The sequence below is a fragment of the Cupressus sempervirens genome, chromosome 4 (genome assembly GCF_028749045.1).
Source record: "Cupressus sempervirens isolate cs-2001-9-10 chromosome 4, ASM2874904v1, whole genome shotgun sequence".
Classification (NCBI taxonomy): domain Eukaryota; kingdom Viridiplantae; phylum Streptophyta; class Pinopsida; order Cupressales; family Cupressaceae; genus Cupressus; species Cupressus sempervirens.
In genome coordinates, this window is record NC_143121.1 from 182,956,703 (window position 1) to 182,981,988 (window position 25,286).

At 37.6% G+C, this 25,286-nt stretch overlaps 1 pseudogene across 1 annotated transcript; it reads left to right on the plus strand.

Moving 5' to 3' along the window:
- The first annotated feature begins 15,083 nt into the window (after window positions 1–15,083).
- LOC149560588 (putative disease resistance protein At5g47280) lies at window positions 15,084–19,487 on the plus strand (annotated as a pseudogene). The gene is made up of 5 exons (XR_016363706.1): window positions 15,084–15,855; window positions 16,983–17,389; window positions 17,485–17,840; window positions 17,919–18,130; window positions 18,296–19,487. The product of XR_016363706.1 is annotated as a putative disease resistance protein At5g47280 (transcript).
- The last annotated feature ends 5,799 nt before the right edge of the window (window positions 19,488–25,286 follow it).

Genomic DNA, 25,286 nt, shown 5'->3' on the forward strand with positions numbered 1-25,286 from the left:
GACCATATTCAAGAACAATTCCAAACCCCAACTTAATTAATCCATTCAATAATATAACAGTTATACGAATATCAAGCAACCATTTGACAAAATTACTCACCCTCAGTTGCACGTCTATGCCCTCAATTCACAGTCGTGAATTCATAGACTGCAATCTTGTGGCTATGGCCAAGTCACATATAACCTAAATAACAAAATAACAAGCCCAAAACTTCAAAAACATAGAGCTCGATTTAATAATAGCCGACAATCATATTTTTTTTTAAAATCACATGCATGCTTTCTTGCTGCTGCAAACATGTGTTTCTCGCCAAGTTCAATCTTAGTGAAAATGCATGTTTGGGACAAAACCCAAATACTAATAAAACTCAGAATGCAACTCCCCACTTCACATTCGATTGTGGATATATACAGAGCTATGCATTGTACACAGTGTCATGCTCTGCATATGCCCATTCTCAAATGTCGATACCCATTATATAAAATTGTTAACCTTATACAACATGCTATCGATATAACAATGCAATAGTAAACCGAGAGAGAGAATAGGGTAACAGTTTGCCCTAAATATACATCATAAACCCAATTACAACACACAGCACGGAGTAATTTCATTCGCACACCCAAATCTAGGTTTATCCACATAACAAATTTAGATATTCAATATTCACAAATCTAAATGAAACATAATAATAGCTATAGGAAAAAGTTAAAGAAAAGCCCCCTGCCTACAAAAATGCAGAAGAAAACTTAAACCAAGCTACCTGGAGAGCCCTCTCTTTCCAAATTCGCAGCCCCAAGCCTTCAAACTTCCAAAATCTAGACACATGGCACAGTAGTACTAGCTCATCATTCAAAGAACCTACCCACCATTAAAACCCACTATCGCTGTCGCCATTTGCCAAGTCCAAAACCCATGCTAAGTTTTTAGTCTAGGCATCCATAGACTTAGGCTAAGGTTTTAGTTTATGACTTAGTTAAATCCCATGCCATAGGTTAGTTTAGGCACTAACTCACTCTAACATAGTATTAGGTACTAATATAACATTAATATTTGTATCGATATTAATATTAATATTAATATTAATCCTAAGTAATATTAATATTGCTTACTAATTAATAAGTATAAATATATGTATACATATAATTTACAACTTGTATAAATATAAATACAAGCACAGGAATACATAACAATTATATATGTATATGTATATGTATATGTATGTATATATACAACTTATAAACATACATACATACATACATGCATACATACATACATACATACATACATATATATATATATATACTTAGAAATTGGCAAACACCAGACTCAAGGTGCTACAAAATTTAAAGCCACCTTATACATAAAATTGAAAGTACGAATTAGACTAAGGTAAAACTAAAACCATACTAACATTAATTAATAAAATTTGATTCCTGAATCTAGATTGATTTAGATAAAAGATTATGAATATAACACAAAACTGAAAGTATAAAAACATCTGTTTTGAGAATTACATTTAACAACCTCTAATTCTCATAGAGTTTAACATAATAATGCCAGAATTAAACTATCTTAACAAGTACCAAATTATCCAGAAAAGTAAACTATTCTCAGATTCCAAGGTGATAGATATACAACTGTCAATGCCATGACAAACTATCTAAGAAGTTATCTTAAATATGGCATGTGTTGTGGTAAATTATTCATGTAAGAAATTGCTAATGATTTTTGTGCAATCAAAATATTTATTGTGGCTAATATTTTTTAATAAAATGAACCATCCATGGCTCAAACTATTTTATGTCACGATATCAAACAACCTACTCAAAAGCATAACCTAATCTTACACTCCTCAAGAAAAATTATTTTATGTTGGCCTCTTTCTAGTTTCCTAGTGTTTTCTTTTCTCCAATATCAATTTTTCATTGTTGAATCATATAACATTATGATTATTACATAAATAACTTTAGTTTCATTTGATTTTAAGTTGTGTGAGATTGTTTATAGTTATGAAATCAAGGTTTAGGATTTTGTTCTCTTTAAGTCTTTCTATTTCAATCTTTAGTAGAATTTGAATCAAAATATTATATGAAACACCATAAAGACAAAAGCAAATATAATCAATATATCTATAATATAAAATAAAATATTTATATTATAACATTATTAGAAATGTAATAATATTATTTTCCAAAATAATATATGTTATATAAAAATAAAATATTAGTATTAACTAGAGAGTGTTCATGCATTTAATTCAAAACCTCATTAGTAGTTCTATTTGGAAGGACCAAATTTAAAAGTTTCTTTATAATGCTACTTAGCAAGCTCTATTTTATCAAATTGAGGAGTTTTCTAGAAAAAAATCCCTATCTCATGTAAGTATTAAAATTTAAAGGTATTAATTTCAAACAATGTTGGATAGAGATTTGATCTTTATTTTTATTATTCTTATTTAAAAATATATTATAGTCATAGTAATCATTATTAAAAACTAAAACTTAAGGTCATAGTAATCATTATTAAAATTATATGTGGACAAATTGTAGTCCAACATAATTTAAACCTAATAAATTTTAAATTTAAACCAACCAAGCTTAAATATGGTTAGAGAATAAGATGAAATATTTTTGTAAAGTGTTCATATTCAATGCATTTGTCAGCTAGGCTAGCCTAAATCAATTATTAGATTTCTAGGTATTTATTTTGTTTGGTTTTATGATAAGATGATATATTGTGTGCATTTCAAAAGGATAGGTTGCCCATTTTGTATAATATATAACCAGTGAATAATATGAAGAGAGATAAGAGATTTAGATCTAAAAAGGTTGATATTGACGTGTGTGTGTGTGTGTGTGTGTGTGTGTGTGTGTGTGTGTGTGTGTGTGTGAGAGAGAGAGAGAGAGAGAGAGAGAGAGGGTGGGGTGGGGGCAATAAGATAAGATATAGATAGTGATGAAGAAAGGAATATATGCATATGTAAGAAAAATATAAATGAATGGATAGTGGGGTAGATAGGAAGAATGTATGAATTAGAGAGGGATGTATGAATATTATAATAGAGAGATATATAAACATGGAGTAAGCAGGAGAGGAAGGGATAGTGATGATGATATAGAGATACTTTTGGATTATTGATTTCAAATGGATAGGTTGTCTATTTTATATAAAATGAATAATATGAAGAGAAATAAGAGATAGATGGGTGAAAAGTTTGATAGTGGTCTAAAAAAATGAGGGAAAATGTGAGAGAGAGAATTTTGAATTATTGACTTATAATAGCTAGGTTATCCATTTCATACAAAAAATAATAGTCAGCAAGATAGATAATTATAATAAGAGAGTGAGGTTGGGGGGAGTGAGTAAGATGAATAACATAAAGAAAAAAGTGGTAGAAATGTGAAAAGATTGCTAGAGAAAAAAAATAGAAAGGGAAACATAGGGAGAGACAAGAAGTAGATAGATGGATCAGAGTTGAATATCAAAGTGGATGATAATTGTGAAGGGAGAAATGAAGAGGAGGGGAGTGGGAGGGAGAGAAAGAGGAAAAGGAGATGAGGGAGATAAAGAGAGAGAATGATAAAGATATAGGAGGTGATAGATGAATAATGGATAGATATATGGATAGATAGATATATAGAGAGATAAATAGATAGATAGAATATATTAAAGAGAAATAGATGAATTAGGATATAAATATAGAGGAGCAAAAGGTAAGGAGGGGTAAGATAGGATATAGATAGGGACATAGAAAGACATGTCTTTATGCATGAATAAAAAAGATATAAATATGAAGTTAGGGTAATAAACAAGCAGAGTTTATGAATAACTATTTTTTGAAAATACATAATCAAAAGTATACAATATTATCTATGTGACTCCTTTTTCCAAAAATATGTAGCTTTATATTTATATTAATAAAATATAAACTCAACCCTTTCACATTTATGGGAGAGGACTCAGTACTTGAACATATTCCAATAGTTGTGATAGGAGTTGTTGACTTGATACCTACACTTATTGACTTAATGCCCAAGTTTGTTGACAACATTGTACCAATACTTATGACTATAAAGTTGTTAGTACAATAATGACTACAAAAAATTGAATAAAATGTACTCTTAGCTATAAATATTAACCAATGATGTTATGCCACATCAATTGTGCAAGTATAGGTACCCTTTATGCATGACCATTGGTCTAACTTTTTATTTGGATTGTTTTGGACAACTTGGCAAAAAGCATGATAATGTGGCATCATAATGGGTGATGTAGACTTGAAACCTTAGTTATAAGTAGATGATTCACCAAATAAGCTATTGTAAAAAATTGGGAACGATTTAAAATTTTCACATAGGATTTTGATAAGCATGAAGTTAAGGGTGTTCAAATAGTGAATCCTCTCCCCTAATTTAAAAAAGAGAGAGAAAAAGGAAAACACTAATTTTTTTTAAAGATAGTCTTCATCGTGCACACCCCAAAATTTATTTAATATTGTTACCTCATTCCTTTAGGCTTATGGCCTCATAGACGTCATTAAAATCTTTCATTCATTCACTCAATTCGTACGTTTTTTAGGAACTACTGTTGTGGAATGTCTGAAACATTTTTAGTCCAAAACTATATAGTCGTTGAAAAACTCATAATCGTTTGATCCACATCGTTCAATTAGTAATTAATTTTTTCAGGGATTGTGGAACGACACTGTCTACGGTGCAATTTATATGCACCTTTTTGGAGAGTATTCCATTTGTATATTAAAGACTTCAAATTATTTAACACTAGTCTGAGTAGAACTTGGATTGTTTGATATTTTAATTGGATGCTATTAAATATCATTCAACGCGTGCAAAAATTGGCTTAACTTAGGCGATGTGACATGTCAAAAGAGATTCGAAAAATACAGTTCTTGCGCTATCGATAGGATTTGACTCGAAATATCTGAATCTGAAACAGTATTGTTGTCACATAGGTTTGCACCCTTGTCCAAGGCCTATGCGCGAGGACAACCTAGTGAAACATGGAAACAACCTCCAAGCTGTGGGACTTGAACTGCGAGGTTGAGTCTCCGGAGAAGGCCAGCTTCCTCTTACTGTTAGGGCGCACCTATCTATTCTCAGAAGGGAAAGGGAGAAAGAGAGCATTAAAGCAAATCTACCTAGTCTAATCTAAGGCGGTGATGCACCAAAACAGAGTGTTCAGACTCATTTCTTGCCCATATATGCACTACGAAACTAGGGTAACATTCAAGGTCATGCATCCATTTAGACTTATATCGACAAATGGCCACATACAGATTAGAAGACCAACTGAATAATACCAGGAATAGAAGATTTCACTTGTATATTATTCAATAGGCCAAAGATAGATACAGTATGCAGACCACTGATCTCAACAATGCATCAACGAGAGGCAAAATGATACACATACACGTTGATGGCTGAAAGAGATGATATAGGATGTCTATCTAGCTCAGAGACAAAGGGATTTTACACCGCAAATCTGCAAGCAGCAGCAGAGAAAATCAGGAAGAGTCGACCTTAAGAACAGATCACCAAATTGCCTTTATAGATTAGGCATAACTAAATATTTCTGCATTACATTCACTTCTTACCTACTGGCATTAACTTTCCATCCTGAGAATCCAATCAAAGATTTGATCTGAACATGGCCTGCATACCAAGAAATCTGATATCCCTCTGAGAAAGAGCCTGGAGAAGACAGGAACGACACCACAACATTCCCTGACATGGTAGATGGATCGACCGGATGGATGGAGTGTCTTCCTGCACTTGGCATTCATTCTGATTTGGTAGCAATTAATCCCACTATCAGATTGTGGAAAAACCCAGATTTCTCATCATTCATGATTTGTGCACCCATCATAATCGATCAATCAAATAGGCTTGACGAGCCAACTGGGCCATGCAGGCCAATCACAACTTCGAAATCACCACCCTGGCAGTCTTTTACGTTTGATTGGGTGTTTACCACCCTTTCCGTGCGACTGGGCCCCCTTTGTTTGGCACCACCTCAGCGACGCATCCTGGTGAGACTTGACCCCACTGACACATGGCAAAAGGGCACCAAGTCTCTATGCAAAAAACCTTGTAGCTTCGCCATGGCGAGATGGCGCCTACCGTCGATCCACTTCCAATCCGACGGTCACAAAACTTGACCTCCCGCGACCCACCTTCTCTATTGAACTGCCGGGCCCGCTGGTACGTGGCGTCTCCTTGTTGGTCGGTTGGCTACTTGAATCTAACTGCATCGGCGGCATGAAATGTGGCCCCGCCAGGACACGTGGCGCACGGGCGCTATGTCGCTATGGGGATTTTTTGGCCGATATGCGATAGCAACATAGCACCAAGGGCGTCAAGGACCTTTTTTGACCTGCAGAATCCCGAACCTACCCCTGCAACGTGTCGTCAGGGCGTCATCGCGCTATAATAAATACCATGCATTTCCTCTATAGCACGATGGCGCCAACCGTTGGTACTGCTTAGATCTGATGGCCAGAAACCTGCAGGTCGTAACATTTAAAATACTAATTCAAGACTAACCGTTGCACGAGCCATGCTTTCAAATTTAAATCCTTGGCGGTAAAACTAGAGGTAACACTTCTGGCGACTCGCAGGGGGCATGAGCCTGCTCAATGCATGACCAGTGCCTGAGAATGATCCATTGGGCCATGGAGTCGGAAAAGAGGGCCTGGAAGGTACGAAACTAAGAGTTGCAAGAAACCCTAACCCTTAATGAGGAAATCAAAACATTAAAGACCCTTGAACTCTGGCTCTATCTCTGCGACTTGGAAAAAAAATAGGACCTCCTCAGCAACCTGAGACTTTTCAAAACTTCGGGAACTAGCGACTCAAGAAGTGAACCATGTGCACGTGCACTTATTGTAAAACAGGAACAAACAGGAAGCAAATAAACCAACTATGTACATGGATTCACAACTTTTTCAGAAACAGGGTTTCAGATGGATCCCATTGACTGGAATGGGCAGAATTTCACCATTTGGCCTGCTTAGCTGGAACACATTAGCCTGTTTGCAACTGGAGATCAGATAAGGGCCACTCCATAGTGGATCAAATTTGGAGTGCCTTCCTAGTTTTTCTCTGTTTGAGTCCCACTTGAGAACTAAATCTCCCTCTTTGAAGATTCTGGCCCTTGCCTTCTTATCAAAACTCTTCTTCATCTGATGCTGGTGTATCCCCAGGGTTTGCATAGCTTTGTTTCTCTTTTCTTCTAGTTCAATCAATTCTGCCATTCTCACTGACATGGAACTATTTTCAACCAATTCCAGTTGATGAGCCAATTCCAAGGATGGGAATTCCAACGAGATTGGAAGTCTAGCCTCCCTACCATATACCAGCACAAAAGGTGAATTCCCAATAGATCTCTTGGGTGTTATCCTATCAACCCATAGAGCAGTCCTTAATTTTTTATGCCAGACCCTCTGATTGTCTTCTATCGTTCTCCTTATGATTCTGATCAGATTTTTGTTGGAAGATTCAACTAAACCATTACCCTGGGGGTAGTAATTTGATGATGTGCTCAGATAGATATTGTGACTCATTGCCCATGCACAAATCTGGGTTCCAACAAAAGATTTGGCATTATCGGAGATGATAGTAGAAGGAGCTCCAAACCTAGATACAATTCCATCAAGGAATTCAACAACTGATGGCTCTGTAGCATCCTTCAAGGCAACTGCCTCTGTCCACCTAGTGAAATAATCGGTAGCAGCCAAGATCAATTTATGACCTGCACTAGATGGAGGATTAATGGGGCCTATAAAATCCAACCCCCACTGGGTGAAGGGCTCATCCACCTGAATGGGGTGAAGAGGAAGAGCTGCAATTCTCTGTTTGCCTGAGAAAAAAGCACATTTCTCACATTTTCTCACATACCTATAACAATCATGGAACATAGATGGCCAATAATATCCATCCCTCATGATCTTCATGGCGGTTGTTCTTGCAGAGAAGTGGCCACCATCAGGGCCATCATGAAGTTCTTTAATCATCCTCTCAACCTGATCCTCTTCAATACATCTCAACAGGGTCCCATTAAAATCCCTCCTGAATAGGATATCATCAATCACAACATAGGGAATGGACTGCAGTCTATATTGTCTTCTTTTGGCTCTGTCCAATCCCTGAGGGTATCCATTCCCTGATAAAAAGTTCCTCATGTCATCCATCCAGCTCCTTGGGGCATTAACGTTTCTTTCCTCCTGCTGCTCTGCAATTACCATAGCAGTTCCTTCATTTGAATCCTGACCTGATAACATTTCTTTGCATAATCCTCTCCCTCTTACCAATTTGGTAATCTGAATATCAACATCATATTCCATTACCCTAGTTTTCCATCCAGCTCTCTTTTCATTGATGTCCTTGCGTAACAGGAAGTCTTTTACACTCGCATGGGGCGCCAACAAATGGATCCTATTGTGGGATAAGAGGTGTCTAAATTTCTTCAAGGCTCTAATGACTGCAAGGGCTTGCTTCTCAACAAAGCTATACTTATCTTCATATTCCTTGAGTCCTTCACTAAAGAAGGCTATGGGCTGCTACTCATTCTTGTCATTTTTTTGAGTCAAGACAGCAAAAACACTTGACTCACCACCCAAAGTGTAGAGGATGAAATCTTTCTCAAAATTTGGGTTCATGAGAGTGGGGGCTGAGGCTATGGCTGCCTTGATTTCTTCAAAACTCTCCTTCCCCTCCTTGGTCCATGAGAAGACCATATCTTTCTTAAGCATGGCTGTGAGGGGTTTCACCATGATGGCAACATTAGGAATAAACCTTCTTACAAAATTTATCCTACCAAGGAAACTTTGTAGCCCTTTCTTGTGTTTAGGGAGAGGAAGGGCAAGTATTGCTTTTGTTCTTTCTAGATCAATGGTCAACCCATCCTTAGATACAATGTGTCCCAGTAATTTTCCTTGGCTTGTAGCAAAGACACACTTGGCTGGGTTGAGGGAAACCCCAAACTCTCTACATCTTAGAAATACCTGTCTCAAATGATCAAGATGATCTTTTACATTCTTGGAATATACAGTTATATCATCAAGGTATACTAAGACAAACTTGTCAATTAATCTTTTGAAAGCCACCTCCATTGCCTTTTGGAATGTGGCACCGGCATTTGTTAGTCCAAATGGCATCTTGCAATAAGCATAGGTGCCCCATTTAGTAGTAAATGTTGTCTTATATCTGTCAGATTCTTTAACCAACACTTGGTTATAACCAGAAAATCCATCAAGAAAAGAGAACCTCCTTGACCCACTGACCTTGGACAGAATTTGCTCCATAGAAGGGAGAGGGTGGTGATCCTTAAGGGAAGCCTGATTAAGATCCCTAAAGTCCACACACAATCTGATTTCTCCATTCTTCTTCCTTACAGGGACAAGGTTAGCCACCCATGATGAGTGTTTGATAGGAAAAATTATGTTAGCTTCAATCAACTTGGATAGTTCCTTCCTCATTAAGGGTTCAATCTTGGGATTCACTGGCCTCTGTTTTTGTCTTACTGGTTTGACCTTATCAACTAAATCTATGGTATGCTGAAACAAACTAGGGTCAAATCCCCTCAAGTCATCATATGTCCAAGCAAACACATCATTAAATTCTTGACATAGATGAATGAAATTTTCTTGCTCCACTTCAGAACATACCTTCCCCATGTTAAGAGATTTTCCATACACAATTGTAACTGGGGCATGACCATCTTTTTCTGCAGCTAGATTTATTCCTTTGCCTCTTGTCTAATCATCAAGATTAAAGACACTCTCCAAGGTAATGAGACCCTTGGGCAACTTGTTGGAACTAAGGTGAATGATCTGATCACCATACTGATCTTGTAGTCTTGATTGATTTCTTTTTGAAAATTCTGCTTCATTCTGCAAGAAACTCACAATTTGCTCATCAGACTCAAACACTTGCCAATGAGTATTATTATTAGGAACAGCAGGCCTTACTACCACCCTTATTTGTTGCTTCTTTTTTTCCTCAAGATTCCCTGGCACATCATAAGATGCACCCACTGCTGCAAGTCTATCAGCATATTTGTTTTCTTTCCTAGGAATGCTTTGGATATTAAATGCTTGGAAACCCTCAAGAAAATCCCAGTCTCTATGTTTGTAAGACTTGAGCAGGCCATTTTTGGTGATATTCTGATTTCTCACTTGGTTCACTACCAACTCACTGTCTCCATATACTTTCAAGGCTTGAATTCCCCTCTTTTGGGCAAGTAGGAGACCTTGGATCAAAGATTCATACTCGGCCACATTATTGGTACAACTAAATTGGAGCCTAAAAGAGAAGTAGTATCTTATTTGTGCAGGAGAGATCAACATAACACCAACCCCTGATCCATTTCTATTCCTTGAGCCATCAAAGTACATACTCCATATTCCAATTATGTCATCATTAGCTCCAACAAGATCAGGAACTTGAGCCTCCTTCTCTATTATGCAATATGTACTAAGGCCTGTCTCAAGAGTTTCTGACATAGGTTCAAACTGAAATGTATTTGCCCACTCATCTAAGAAGAAATCAGGAATCTCTACTATGGAGGTGGCAGGCTCATTTACTATGTCATTTTCATCCATCTCCAAAATAGGGCAATTCATATTAATGAAGTTGGGGGTGTAGGGTTCAGTGTGATGAAGGGCTTGAGGTTCTGCTCTAATTGAAGCATTGGCCCCATATCTGGTCTTAAATGACATATAAGACCAATCAGCAAATATGAATCCACCTATTTGGGCAGTGAAGTCTCTTGAAAGACAGATGGAAAAATAGGGCTTGACTTCAATAACAGATATGTCTTGAATCATAGTACAACCAGGGCATGCATGCAGGGCCATTTCCACATTCCTAAGGATGCCTACGGTTTTGACAGTACTCTCATCTAGTTGTAACACATCCCTAATAATGGGCTCATATTTCATTCCTAAAGCATCAGCAACACACCTAGGCATTACTGAGCTACTAGCCCCCGAATCTATCATGCAATTATGGACTAACTTGCCCCCTATAATCAGAGAAACATAGAATGGAGGAGGTCTAACCTTTTTATTTGTCTCCACATCACCTGATGGTTGTACTAAACTAGTGTCACTCTCCATGGTGGGCGACTGATCTTTGGGTTCGATCTTTTTTAATTCTTGTTGCAGCATCCTTTTCTGCATTGGTATGGTGGCAACTGCATCCCACATGGAGATGCTTACATTGGTTTTCTTCATTTGCTCCACCACGCTCAAGGATGCATTAGGAATTTTGGCGGAAACTTTGGGAGCTGTACCCATGAGAGGCTGAGATGGAGCAATATAGGGATCACTTGCATCCTCCTTTCTTGGACCTTGCCTTTGCTGTTGTGAAGTGTTTGTCTGCTCATTTTCTTTTTGTGTATGAGGTATAACACTCAAAGTTGAGGCCTGCTCAGGAGAAAGGGGGGCAGTATGTTCCATAGCTCTCTTCTTGCTTCTTGTGTTATGAGCAACGGAATCCTAGTTTACATTACAATGCTCCTCCATTTGGTGATTCATAAAAGAGCAATCACCCTGCCTCTGAACATATGAGGCCTCCTTGGGATGATCTTCCTTGTATGACTGCTTTACTGCGGACTCCTGGACAGTTAGGGCCAAATAAGATTCTGCCTTCTGACATAGGCAGTAGGCATAAGAATAGTTACATGAAGGACAGAAGTCTTGATCTTGGGCTAAGTTATTTTAAGGAACTAAAGCTCTATTCTGATTTGAGCTTGAAGCAACAACATGACTATTTTGTCTATTCTGATCAAAAGAGCTATTCCAATGATTAGGAGGCCTACCACCACTTGGAGCCTGATGTTGTAATTGGGGGGGCTTGCCACTTTGGGCTTGCTGCCTTTCTAAGGCCACCACCTTGTTACTCATTTTTTGTATTAGAGAAAAACTATCCTCTAATCTCTTCCCCTGGTCCTTCAACTCCTTCCCCTGCTCTTGCAATTTTTTATCCAGAGTCCTCTCTCTTTTATCTATATTCAGCACTAGACCTTGGAGCATTTCCTTGAGTTCATCTATTCCGTTTGAGGATGTGGAAGCTTGGGGAACTGGAGTAAGGGCTTGTGATGTAGAAATTGTAGGAAGGGGGGCTATCGCTGGTTGGTGGTTGTGAACATCAGGAAAGAAAGGCATAGGAGGCCTTGGAGCCAACTTTCCTCCTTGTATTAGGATGTTCTCAGCTTTTATAGCTGTCTCATAAGCATTCGGTAATGTATCTCCTCCCATAGTTTGGATTGTAGTGGCAATGTCACTGTTGAAAGCTCTAAGGTAATGCAAGAAGGCATTACCAGGGGTAGGTTTCACTATAGTAGGTATTCTATCCCATGTCTTTTGGAATCTATAATTAAAATCAGTCATACATTCATGGGGGGCTCTTTTTATTGTAGTCAGCTGCTCTAGTAGTGACAAATGGTCACTCTTATCCTCAAAATGTTTGTATAATCCTGCTCCTAGTCCATCCCAATCAGTTATGGACCCATGAGCTAAGCCTCTATATCACTGTAATGCTTTTCCTTTTAAAGATGAGGCTAGAAGTCTGACAGCAACATCATCTTTTGTAATACCATGAATATTGCAGACATTCGCTACCTCTTGGATATGCTCTAAAGGGGAAATAGAAGTTTCACCAGTAAAATCAGGTATACTTTTTAGAGCAGATACTGGTATATCATGTCTTTGGGCTAACAACAGAGGACTTCCACCATTAAAGGTGGCAAAAGCATGAACTCTTGGTTGTGCCATATAAACAAGTGTTCTATTGATGAGTGTTGATGGTAGTCTAGGCTGAGTTCAAATAGTAGGGGGAGTAGAGACAGATCTTACAGGTATATCAACTGTTATTCTACCCCTAACTGGTGATAATGAAGTTCTAGTCCTTCTTCTCCTAGGATTTGAAAGAGAAAGCTCTTGATATTGAAATTTACCTCTAGAAGACGCCCTTGTTTCAGTCCTGGGCATGAATCACTGCAAACTTGGTCTGGAACCAGACTTTTGATGTTCAGAGTTGCCAAGTACTTGAAGAATCAGCCTCTTGAAGGCTTGAAAACTGAAGCCAGCACTACTTCTTCAGCATTTATCTCTAGAATTCTTTCTTCTTGACACCAGTAGACCTGAAATCTTCTGATATGAGTCCCACCGGGCGTGCCAAAAACTGTTGTCACATAGGTTTGCACCCTTGTCCAAGGCCTATGCGCGAGGACAACCTAGTGAAAGATGGAAACAACCTCCAAGCTATGGGACTTGAACTGCGAGGTTGAGTCTCCGGAGAAGGCCGACTTCCTCTTACTGTCAGGGCGCACCTATCTATTCTCAGAAGGGAAAGGGAGAAAGAGAGCATTAAAGCAAATCTACCTAGTCTAATCTAAGGCGGTGATGCACCAAAACAGAGTGTTCAGACTCATTTCCTACCCATATATGCACTACGGAACTAGGGTAACATTCAAGGTCGTGCATCCATTCAGACTTATATCGACAAATGGCCACATACAGATCACAAGACCAACTGAATAATACCAGGAACAGAAGATTTCACTTGTATATTATTCAATAGGCCAAAGATAGATATAGTATGCAGACCACTGATCTCAACAATGCATCAACGAGAGGCAAAACGATACACCTACACGTTGATGGCTGAAAGAGATGATACAGGATGTTTATCTAGCTCAGAGACAAAGAGATTTTACACCGCAAATCTGCAAGCAGCAGCAGAGAAAATCAGGAAGAGTCGACCTTAAGAACAAATCACCAAATTGCCTTTATAGATTAGGTATAACTGAAGATTTCTGCATTACATTCACTTCTTACCTACTGGCATTAACTTTCCATCCTGAGAATCCAATCAAAGATTTGATCTGAACATGGCCTGCATACCAAGAAATCTGATATCCCTCTAAGAGAGAGCCCGGAGAAGACAGGAACGACACCACAACATTCCCTGACATGGTAGATGGATCGATCGAATGGATGGAGTGTCTTCCTGCACTTGGCATTCATTCCAAGTTGGTAGCAATTAATCCCACTATTAGATTGTGGCAAAACCCGGATTTCTCATCATTCATGATTTGTGCACCCATCATAATCGATCAATCAAATAGGCTTGACCAGCCAACTGGGCCATGCAGGCCAATCACAACTTTGATCTCGCCACCCTGGCAGTCTTTTACGTTTGACTGGGCACTTACCACCCTTTCTGTGCGACTGGGCCCCTTCTGTTTGGCACCACCTCAGCGACGCATCCTGGCGAGACTTGACCCCACCGACACGTGGCGGAAGGGCGCCAAGTCGCTATGCAAAAAACCTTGCAGCTTCGCCATGGCGAGATGGCGCCTGCCGCCGATCCATTTCCAATCCGACGGTCACAAAACTTGACCTCCCACGACCCACCTTCTCTATTGAATTGTCGGGCCCGCTGGTACGTGGCGTCTCCTTGTTGGTCTGTTGGCTACTTGAATCTAACTGCGCTGGCGGCATGAAATGTGGCCCCGCCAGGACACGTGGCGCACGGGCACTATGTTGCTATGGGGATTTTTCGGCCGATATGCGATAGCAACATAGCGCCAAGGGCATCAAGGACCTTTTCCGACCCACGGAACGCCGGACCTACCCCTGCAACGTGTCGTCAGGGCGTCATCGCGCTATAATAAATACCGTGCATTTCCTCTATAGCGTGATGGCGCCAACCGTCGGTACTGCTTAGATCTAACGGCCAGAAACCTGCAGGTCGTAACATTTAAAATACTAATTCGAGACTAACCGTTGCACAAGCCATGCTTTCAAATTTAAATCTTTGGCGGTAAAACCAAAGGTAACAAGTATCAACTACTTCCTCTGCCCATTCTTTATCCTTGTCTCTCTTTCCGCGTCCTTTCCTTTGCTTACCATTTCTGAACGACGAACAATGTATAATACATAGTGTGGGTTTCCCTTAAATGCAATTCTTGTGTCGTACGAAGCTCTCAATCATTTTTCCTATATATACCCACCATGAGCTCTCTCTCAATATTTTTCAACCACATAGTTCAAAGCTATAGCAATGAAATACTCCTAGACTACAGGTTCAAGAATCATCTGGTTTCTGGAAGGTTTATTAAATCTTTGGTCGATAGTTTTCGTTTTGCCAAAAGAGGATGGAGAGTTTCAACCCGAGTGTTGTGTTCGAAAGAGTCGATTCGCTGTTGAAATCCCTAATCACAGCTGTTGAACAAATTTGTTCATCTGACCTCAAACAGCCCAAGGATCAACAAAATCAAGCCTTTTATTAGTTTTTAAGCACGCTTTTTAGGGGCGTGGAGTTGGTGAAATACTGTGGGAAAATAAGCCCTTCAAACGTATTTTGTAAGTGTAGATATGCTTCACAAATACTGAACCTAGAGAAGGAGATCTCTGGCTTCGTGGGTTCTATCCCAGTTGACTTACTACTGAATGTGAGAAAGCTTATGGCAGAATTGAAAGATGTATATGCGGAATTAAAACCTCCAGATATATGTAGCACTCTGAATGAGACCATCTGTAAACAAGCTTTCATGCTTGGCAATGACGCTCGCCATAATACCACGAGTACAGTTGGGCAAATTCGTCTAGATAATTTGTGTGAAAGTGTTGAAATTGAAAAGGCTGATACCCTCTCTTATCATAATACTGCTGCTGTGAAATCTCAGTTTTATGTCGGCTTGGAAAACTCTGTTGGGAATATGAAGGAGCTTTTGTTGAAGAGAGAGATTTCGGTCGTTGGGGTGCACTCTATGGAGGGTTGTGGGAAAAGCCTTGGCACTTTGCGATGATCCCCATATAAAAGGTGAGTCCTGTTTTTACTGTTGTTTTAGTGCTTTATTAAGAAACCACTGGATTTTCTCATCAATGTTTGAAGATTTTGGCAAAGGTGTTTTGGTCCCCAAGACATCAGGACTTGATTTAAAGCTAAAATTTGAATGCATCTGAGATCAGTATGCACATCTTGTATACAATAGTTCTTTGTACAACTTCTAATAAGCAAATACAAGTGCATACTACTATGTCATAAAAGTGGAAACAGACATAGTTGATTTCCCACAATGAAAACCTTAAAAGAAAGTGATTGCAATTTACCCATTTAAATAAATCTCAGTAGCATTATGACATACAGATTATTATTCTACAATCATAAAACAAGAAGAATGAGACATAATAGAGAACACAAATATACGTGGGGAAAACCTTTCCAAGTAAAAACCCCACCCTCTAAGCCATCAAACTAATGTATTATTCAGCAACAAGTTACAATACATTTTCAACCTTCATATGGAAATTTACATCTTGCTCCATTCTAGAAAAAATCCAGTAGCATAACCCTGTGCAAATAACTTCTCATATCTCTTTTTCTATTCTCTACAACAATTCTTGTACTTATAGAGTTCTTATACAAGAGGAAATAGTTCTAAAGCATCTACATTCAATGCATCTACAAATTATTTTAAAAACTTCCTTATGCACAACTCTTGCATAAAAACAAAGCATAAGAGAATAAATCACTAAAAAACTGACGCTTTATGTTTTTCTACTCCAAGTCTTTTCTTGTGGAAGAATTCATCTTCATTTAGCAACTTTCTAAAAAAGAACAAATAAAGCAATAAATCGTGGTAAGGCTAAGTCACCCTATCCCAACAAAATCGTGCCTCATTCTTCTTCTCCCTCTTTGTTACTTCAATGTGTGTTTTGATTGATTGTCAGGTTACATCCCTTTACATTTTACAATACCTAGGTGTGTTTTTTTCGTGAGTTTGTGTCCAGAATTTCAGATTTCGAATTCAAAGACTCCTAAGACTGCCATCATAGTTTTTATAATTGGTTTCTATTGTTAATTATCAGCTGAGGGGTTTCTCTGGTTAAAGGTTGTGCATTTCTATTGTAGTAAACTAAAAGCACAAATTGATGTGTGGAAATCAGGTTATTTTGAAAATGTGATTTTCATCACTGTCTCACAATCCCCAAACCTGAAACAGATTTTGGAGACGATATGGGAGAAGATTGTTGGAAGGGACGCCCCTGACTTCAAGAATGTTGAAAATGCACGTATACAGCTACAGCAGCAGCTTAAGAAACAATCTAATAGAACACTGGTAATATTGGATGATGTCTGGTGTAGGGCTAATTCAGAGAAATTACTATTTGAAGCACCAGGATATAAGACCCTTATCACAAGCAGAGACAGTTCTACAATACCCAGAAACCTTTCTACTCGACTGTACCAATTGCCTTTGCTGGGCCAAATGGATGCTCTCGCACTTTTCTGCTTCTCTGCTTTCGGACAGACATCAATTCCAAGTTATGCAGATTCAAATCTAGTCACGAAGGTATTGTCTTTTGTTAACATATAGATACTTGCATAAACCATTGAAAGTTCCTCTCTATTGATTATCATTAAAATTATGAATATGAGGAATGGCAGGTCCAAGCTGAATGTAAGGGCTTGCCCCTTGCTCTCAAGGTGATAGGAAGCTCTTTGCAATGGGAACCTCATATTAGCTGGGAGATTGCACTCAAAAAGCTTTTTAATGGGGAACCAATATCTCGCTATCAACAAAAAGGGCTCCGTAGATGTTTGGAGATAAGTACTGGTTTCTTGGATGATGTTGGGAGGAAATGTTTCTTAGATTTGGCCTCATTTCCAGAGGACCAGAAAGTTTGTGCTGATGCACTGCTGGACATTTGGGTTTATGTTAGGAAGATGGAGTGGTGAGATGCCTTTCTCATGCTATTGGAATTTGCAAAAAGAGATCTCTTGAATTTAATCAGCAATCCAGGGTAAATTCATTTCCTTTTTAAACATTTTTCTGTTATTCTTTTCAAACATTGAGCTGACATAGTACTGGTAATCATCAGAAGCCAAGAAACAATCTCTTATGGAAATGCCTCCGAGCTGTACTTTTCTCAGCACCGGGTACTGCAAGATTTGGCAATGTATTTGGGAAGCCAGGACATTCTAGTCGATAATAAGAGGCTACTCGTGACCAGGAAGGACCAGAGCTTGCCGGGGAAATGGGAATTGCTTAATCATAAGCCCTTCAATACACATATTGTCTCTGTTCACACAGGTGGGATTTACACTCTTTACATGTTTAGTGGCAAAAACCTTTAGTTTTTGTGGTTTTGCCCTGTTACATAGTGATAGGATTAGAACAGCAATACCTTTGATATCAAAATTCTACATTAAATGTTATAATTCGATTTCATATGTGATTCATCTTATCATCATGCAGGTTGAATGGCTGAGAAACAGTGGTATGAGATGAATTTTCTGGAAACAGAGGTTCTAGTGTTGCTCTTCTCTGCAAGCGAGTACTTTCTTCCTCCATTTCTGAAAACCATGAAAAGACTGAAATTTTTAATTGTATGTAATTTGAGCTCTAAAAAGGCCACAATAAGAGGTCTTGGTGTTTTATCTTCACTCCCTCTACTCAGGAGCATTCGGTTGCAGAATCTGGTTGCACCCACCAATGTGAAACAGAGCAAAGTAATGCAAAACTTGGATAGACTATCATTGAGCTTAAGCGAAGGGTTTACAAATATTTCCACATTGAATGGTGCCAACATACAAGGATTTCACCTGGAGCACTGTAGCAACTTGGAGGAATTGCCCCCTGCAGTCTTTCAAATGTCCTCTGCTCAGGTATGGTCTATTACAAACACCCATCTTGTTGAAAAGTTGCCATATGATCTCGGAAATCTGAGCTCCTTAAGAACGCTAAGATTATCAGCATTACGAGGCCTGAAAGAGCTTCCAGTATCAATTGGGAAACTTGGGCAGCTTGAATTTCTAAACATTTCACTGTGTGAGGGCTTGAAGGAACTTCCAGAGGAAATAGGTCAACTGAAGAAACTGAAAGAGATTAACATGAGGGAGTGTTCTCATTTGAGGATGTTGCCCAGAAGTGTTTGTGGACTTGCCTCGCTGAAACATGTTATCTGCGATGAGAAGGTGGGGCATCAGTGGCTTCGAGCTAAGACATTTTCTATCCCTGATCTTAGAGTTGAAATTGCACATTTTGTTTGGCTAGATGATCAATTTCTCTTGTTGGCAAGTACTGTACATTGGAGGGATACGGATAGTGTGGTCTCAAAGTGCAGTGAGGATTGCCCTGTGAGACTGGTTCCCTTGATTTCAGTCTCATGGAAACTCTGGCATCCAAGCTTAGCTAAAAAAAATAAACAGTTAGTGTTATATTAGTGGGTTTTATCTCCCTCCCCACAGTAATCAACGGAGACAGTTGTAAACCATGTTCATAGCTCCCAAAACTAAATGGTTTCATCGACCCTGGTTTCGTCAATCAAAGCAAAACCTCTAGTGGGACGGGAAAAACTTTTAAGCATACAAGCTTTTAAGCTCTCCTAAAGTGATCCTCCTATAATAATGTTTAGATTGATTGTCTAATTAAGGCCATGTTTGATTGAGATATTTTGTCAAATAATTCACGCGTCTTATCTATGCTTCGACGTAGAAATCCATCTTCTATTTTATTCATATAATATTCATACCACATCCCGGAACTCAATATTTACATGGTATTAGCATGCTGACAAAACCCTAGAAGTCGTGTCTTATACCCCACGGAACGTGGAATGCTGAAGTTGGCGACATGGTTTGTTGCATTGGTCGAAGATGTAAACTATAATATATTAATGGAAGACATGTGGATAAAGTCTTGCACCATAATAATGGAAGATATGTGGATAACTCTTGCATGGGGTCATCCGTAGTAAGCAAAATGTACTATATTACATCAAAATGTATTATATCATATCATATCAAAGAGGCTTATGAGAATTCAAAGAAAAAAATGCCTAATAGAAGTGATACTTCAGCACCTATTGACCACCAAATATATAAGACTATTTAAATTATCTAACTTATTCGTTACATCGACTCTCAACTCTTTCCATACACTATATTAATATGCTACTGCCTCATTTATAAATAACAACATTGTCTCTTAACTGATAAAGTTTGGAGTTCAAGTTGAGGAACATGTCAACATGGTAGACATACTTCCCTTAAGGAGTGGCTTGTTCTATTTCAAGTGAGGAAATCATCATACAAAAGTGAAAGAATCTTTGAACCTATATATTTCATTCTAGGACTAGCAACAAGCAAAATACTGCCCAAGGCAAAGGGCCTATCCGTCTACCAAAAGTTTGTGTAACAAGCTAATTTGATAGTGAGCAGCTAGAAGAGTTAATAAAGACTCTATTTGAATCCATGATAAAATCTTCCTTAACTTATGCCAAGATTTGTTTGAATGCATAGAAGATATAAAAATGATTGTACAACTAGTCAGTAAATCTACAACACTCCTCCTTAATCACAAAAATCATTCTTAAGCAGTTTCTCCACTTTCTTTATCGATACTCTTAACATCTTGAATTTGTAATTTTTAGGGATGGAACCTAGGAAATCCCATATTGTTTTTGGGATGGCCTACCCATGAGCTCTAGTAGTTTTGGCTACTAATCTATTGTTTTCTTACATGCCAAACACTTTCACTTTTCTTGGCATCTTCCATAGGGTCACAATATAGGTGCTAAGGGATCCCACTAGGTTATGTTGACCTAACACATACTAACGTACATAATTCTATGACATTCAACAATAATATTTTTTTAACACATTGATAAATTTTCAGACATTTTCAAAACATTAGATAACTTATATCCAACAATTATCTCCTTAATCAAAAACACTTTATTAATTTGTTTTGCAGACCTTAAAAGAAATTCTTCTATTAATTTTTCTCTATCTCAATGTTGACATAGGCTCAACTTTCCATAACTTAGAATAGCAAAGAACTTTCTTTAATAAAAATGTAGTGCACTATTAGTATACAAGTCCATTGAATTTCCTCGAAACCTCTTCCAACAACAATGATCTTCGAACAACAATGACACTTCATTTTAAAAAATGATTACCTCTACACCTTATGGTATTTTTTTAAAAAAGGATTACCTCTACACCTAATGACATAATTTTAGGAGACAAAACCTTTAACCTCTCCTAATATTTTAACTAAAAGAGGGGTAAAAAATTTATTGAATACCAAAGAGAACAAAACAACAAAAGAAACAAAGAGAACTACATAGCTTTATCCTGGTCCACAAGTTGATCCAACATCTAAAGTAAATCAAGGGAAAGTATCCTATGATCAATAATTTTTCAATCCAAAACATGCTCGGAGGTCTATTTAGCTAAACAATCAGCCACACCATTCCACTCACTAGGGATATGCATAAAAGACACAAAATCCAGAGAATTGCATAACTGAGTGATCTACTAAATAATCAAAGCCAAATGCCAATCCACATCCACAAGGTTCCATCTATTCAATAACTTCACAACCACCTGCGAGTTAGTCTCACAAATAATTCTTCTCCAACTACATTGACAACACTATTCCACTACAACCAAGATAGCAAGGGCTTCCACGAGGTTATTTGTATGGTAACCCTTGTATATAGAAAACATAAACTGAATATCACCAAAGCTGTCACACCCAACTCCCCCAATACCAGTCGGTCTAGGATTTCCTTGAGAAGAACCATCAGTGTTGATTTTAAGGACTCCAACCTCAAGAGGAGTCCAATGCTCCTCACGATTAACATGCTAAGAGCACTGCCTAAATCTATTCCCAGAGCTTCTGTTGGGGAACGAGGGAGTGTTACCCTGAAGAGGAAAGAAAAGGTGTGAGTAAATGCCAGCATCTCTAGGATCCAAACCTCCACCAATGTCACATTTAGCCAGGAGTGTTTGATAAAGAGAATTAGCATTTTTCCTCCATAGGTGCCTAATCTCAAAGTGCACATCATGAAACATCATCCTATTTCTCTCAAGCCAAACATGCCATAAAATAAGGGAAAGGTCAATAGTCCAAGCAACCTAAAGAAAAGAGGTTTTGGAATAGGGATGGTCCAAATGGTCCTAGAACTCATACAAGGAGGAGATGTACTAGCACATGCATCCCCACACACTCCACCAGAAGTGCCAAATATGTTTGACAAAAGGGCACTGGAAAAAAAGGTGACAAATAGTCTCTTCACTATTGTGGCATAAAACACAAATGGAAGGCCCCTAGAAGCCTCTCTTGTAGAGATTCTTCCAAGTAAGACAATGATTGTAAACTAGAATCCAAAGGAAAAAGTTACACTTAGGCCAAGAAAAGCTATTCCAAACTTTCTTTCACCAAGAGACCTCCACCTCGCCAAAAAGTTGTTTAGTTAGGGCAAGGTACCCTGAAGAAATATAATGCTTGCCAGAAGAAGCACCTCCCCAAGCCAAAACATTAGGTTCCTACATAGAGTTGCACTCCCTAGAAGCCAATATTTGAGAAAGTTCCAACTGATCCCCTAGAGAGCCACCCAACGACCAATCAAAAGAATTCTTCCATTTGTAACCAACAACAAGGCCAAGGTTATAAGCCTCCTTAAAATGAGCCACCTTATTCCATCTAGCAAAAAGGAAAAAATTCAGAAAGAGGCTACAAGTGTAGATGATAGGACAAGAGAGGAGGATGCCCATTCTAGGAATCACTCCAAAATAGAGCCTTAGTGACTCTGTTACAAATCCAAAATAAACTTCTCTTCACCAGGTGAGCACCAATCTTGAGGGTATTCCACAACATAGACCCTCTTCCCTCAAGAGAAAACCTAGAAATATCTGAAGGTTCAACACAAGGTAAATACTTGTGTGATAAGATATGAGCCCAAAGCTAAGACTAACTGGAACACTAGTGCCAATAGAGCTTGGCAGCAAGAGCTTGACTACACAAGATAGCAGAATGAAGGCCAAGGCCTCCTTCCTTTTTTGGCTTGCAAACAGTATCCCAATTGATGAGGCTCCATTTGGTATTCTGAAAATTCCCAGTCTAAAGAAATTAGTGAGAGAGAGAGCATCAAATTCCTTAAGAAAATACGTCAAGGTAGCATAAACCATGCTTTATATATGGGAAGGGCCTAAATCACATATTGCAAGAGAGTCACCCTGCCAATAGTAGAGAGCCACCTATAAGTCCAATGATTGACATTTTGTCAAAGCTTTTCAAGCACACTCTGCCAGAAAAGCCTAGGCTATCTTCCCACCACAATAGTGACCCCAAAGTAAGTCAAAGGGAGAAACTCAATCTGAAATCTCAAGATATTAGCAATTCTCCGCTGGATAGGCTCAAGAGTGTTTAAGAAAAAAATAGAGGACTTGTGGTCATTAATTTTCTACCTAGAGGCAGCCAAATAAGTATCCAAGGTGAGCCGAAAGGCTTCAGCTTCCTAAATCTGAGCTCTCCCAGCAAGGGTTGTATCATCCACAAACTGGAGGTGGGAAAGAGTGGGTTGACCATTTCCCCATTTCCATCCTAATATGGTAGTATCTTCTTTACACCAATATTTTATGTGTCTATTGACATTTAATCTTTTTCATCCAAGTATTATACATGTTATATCTTCATGCCTTATAAGCTTCCCCTATTCTAGAATCTTCCAAAGATTCATCTACATGGTAAAGTAAATGGACTTTAATAAACTTCATTGACAATCTAGATACTATAATGATCTTCAAGATTCTCTTTTGTTGGAACAAAATTACTACAAGTTACCATCCAAGTAATGATATTCTTCAAACATATCATTGACTCCAAAATGACAATTTCTTCTTTAAATCCATATTCTTAGAAAATAAACTCTTGCAACCTTCAAATATATTTCTATACTCTCTTGGAAATGACTTTGTATTCTCCAATAATCTTGTTTAAATCATGAAATAAATGTCTCAACATTTAAACTATATAGATTGTGTTAGAAAACATAAATACTCTAATATCATGTTATAAAATATGAACTTAGACCTAGCTATGATACTATTTTTTGATTTCCAAATCAAAAGCATAACAAAAACATTCTATAAAATAGATGCAAAGAAAAAATTATATTTATTTGGTTTAGGGTGAAAATAGAAGCACCCAATAAGATGTGTGTATCAAATATGATTTCGACTTCACAAACATTCAAATACAAGAGAAAGAGGGGCTTCTAAGCATAACTCAATATAATTTGAAAGTTACATTAGAAAATTCCAAATTTTAAGATTAAGGGATGCCAATATAAACTCAAATTATAGCAAGGAAGTACACAAGAAAGTTTATTTCATGCAATGTACATCAATCTTAAGATTTGAAATTATGTTATCAATGAATTTGATAGTATTGATTAGTTAACTTGCCTAAGCTTTAATGATTCAAATGTAAGAGATATGGTGATACAAAAAGTGACTGCAGATGTGGAATTGGGATAAAAACTATTGTTAGTAGTTAATCCCACCAAAATTGCAAATACAAAATAGTGAGCATCTTGCACCTCTAAACTTCATATGAACTACCTTCAATCTTCAGATTTAAAAAACATAAGAAAGGTCAAATACATTTCATGATGATGTACAATGCTCGACTATTGCTTTTTAAAGGCCTCCAAGAAGTATCTTGAGATTCACAATAGACAGACACTATTTCATTTTATTTATTTAATAATTTAATTAATTTTTTATTGTTTAGATCGCTTAATTAATTAACATAATTAAAATGAAATGTAAATTGAAAATATTTTTAAAAAAAACTTAAAATGTTGACAAGTCAAAACCAAAGATAATTCAAAATCCAAAACACACCACCTACAAACTTCCAATGAAAATGGTAATAAAGTAGATTTCTCGAAGTAAAAAAACTATTCCATTTCCATTGGATGATTCAAGGAAGGAAGAAGGAAGGAAGACTAAGTATAATTAAATCAATTTATTCAAGTCACAGTAACAAAATTGGAAGAAAAGAAATATTCAGACTTCATAGACTGATTATGTTCCAATTTCTTAGAGAATTTTAAAATATAATCAATTCATAATTGATACATTGGGTCTCAAAACATGAAGGAAAATCTATGGTCTCAAATAAGTATTGAGTAGTAACTTAGATAAAGTCCAAAGGAGATTATATGAGATGTTAAAAAACATGACTTCTTATTGAGGATTTGATGGTACTTCATATTGGTGTTGGCTAATCTCTAGACAAAATGCACCAAAGACCAAAAAAACAAAAAAAGTCAAACATGATTCTTTTTCAAATTCACAAAAACACAGCAAAATTTTCTCAAAAAACTTTTTTTTTTCAATCACAAAATATGCATATCATGAAGATCAAAGAAGAGTTCATATTTAACTTGATT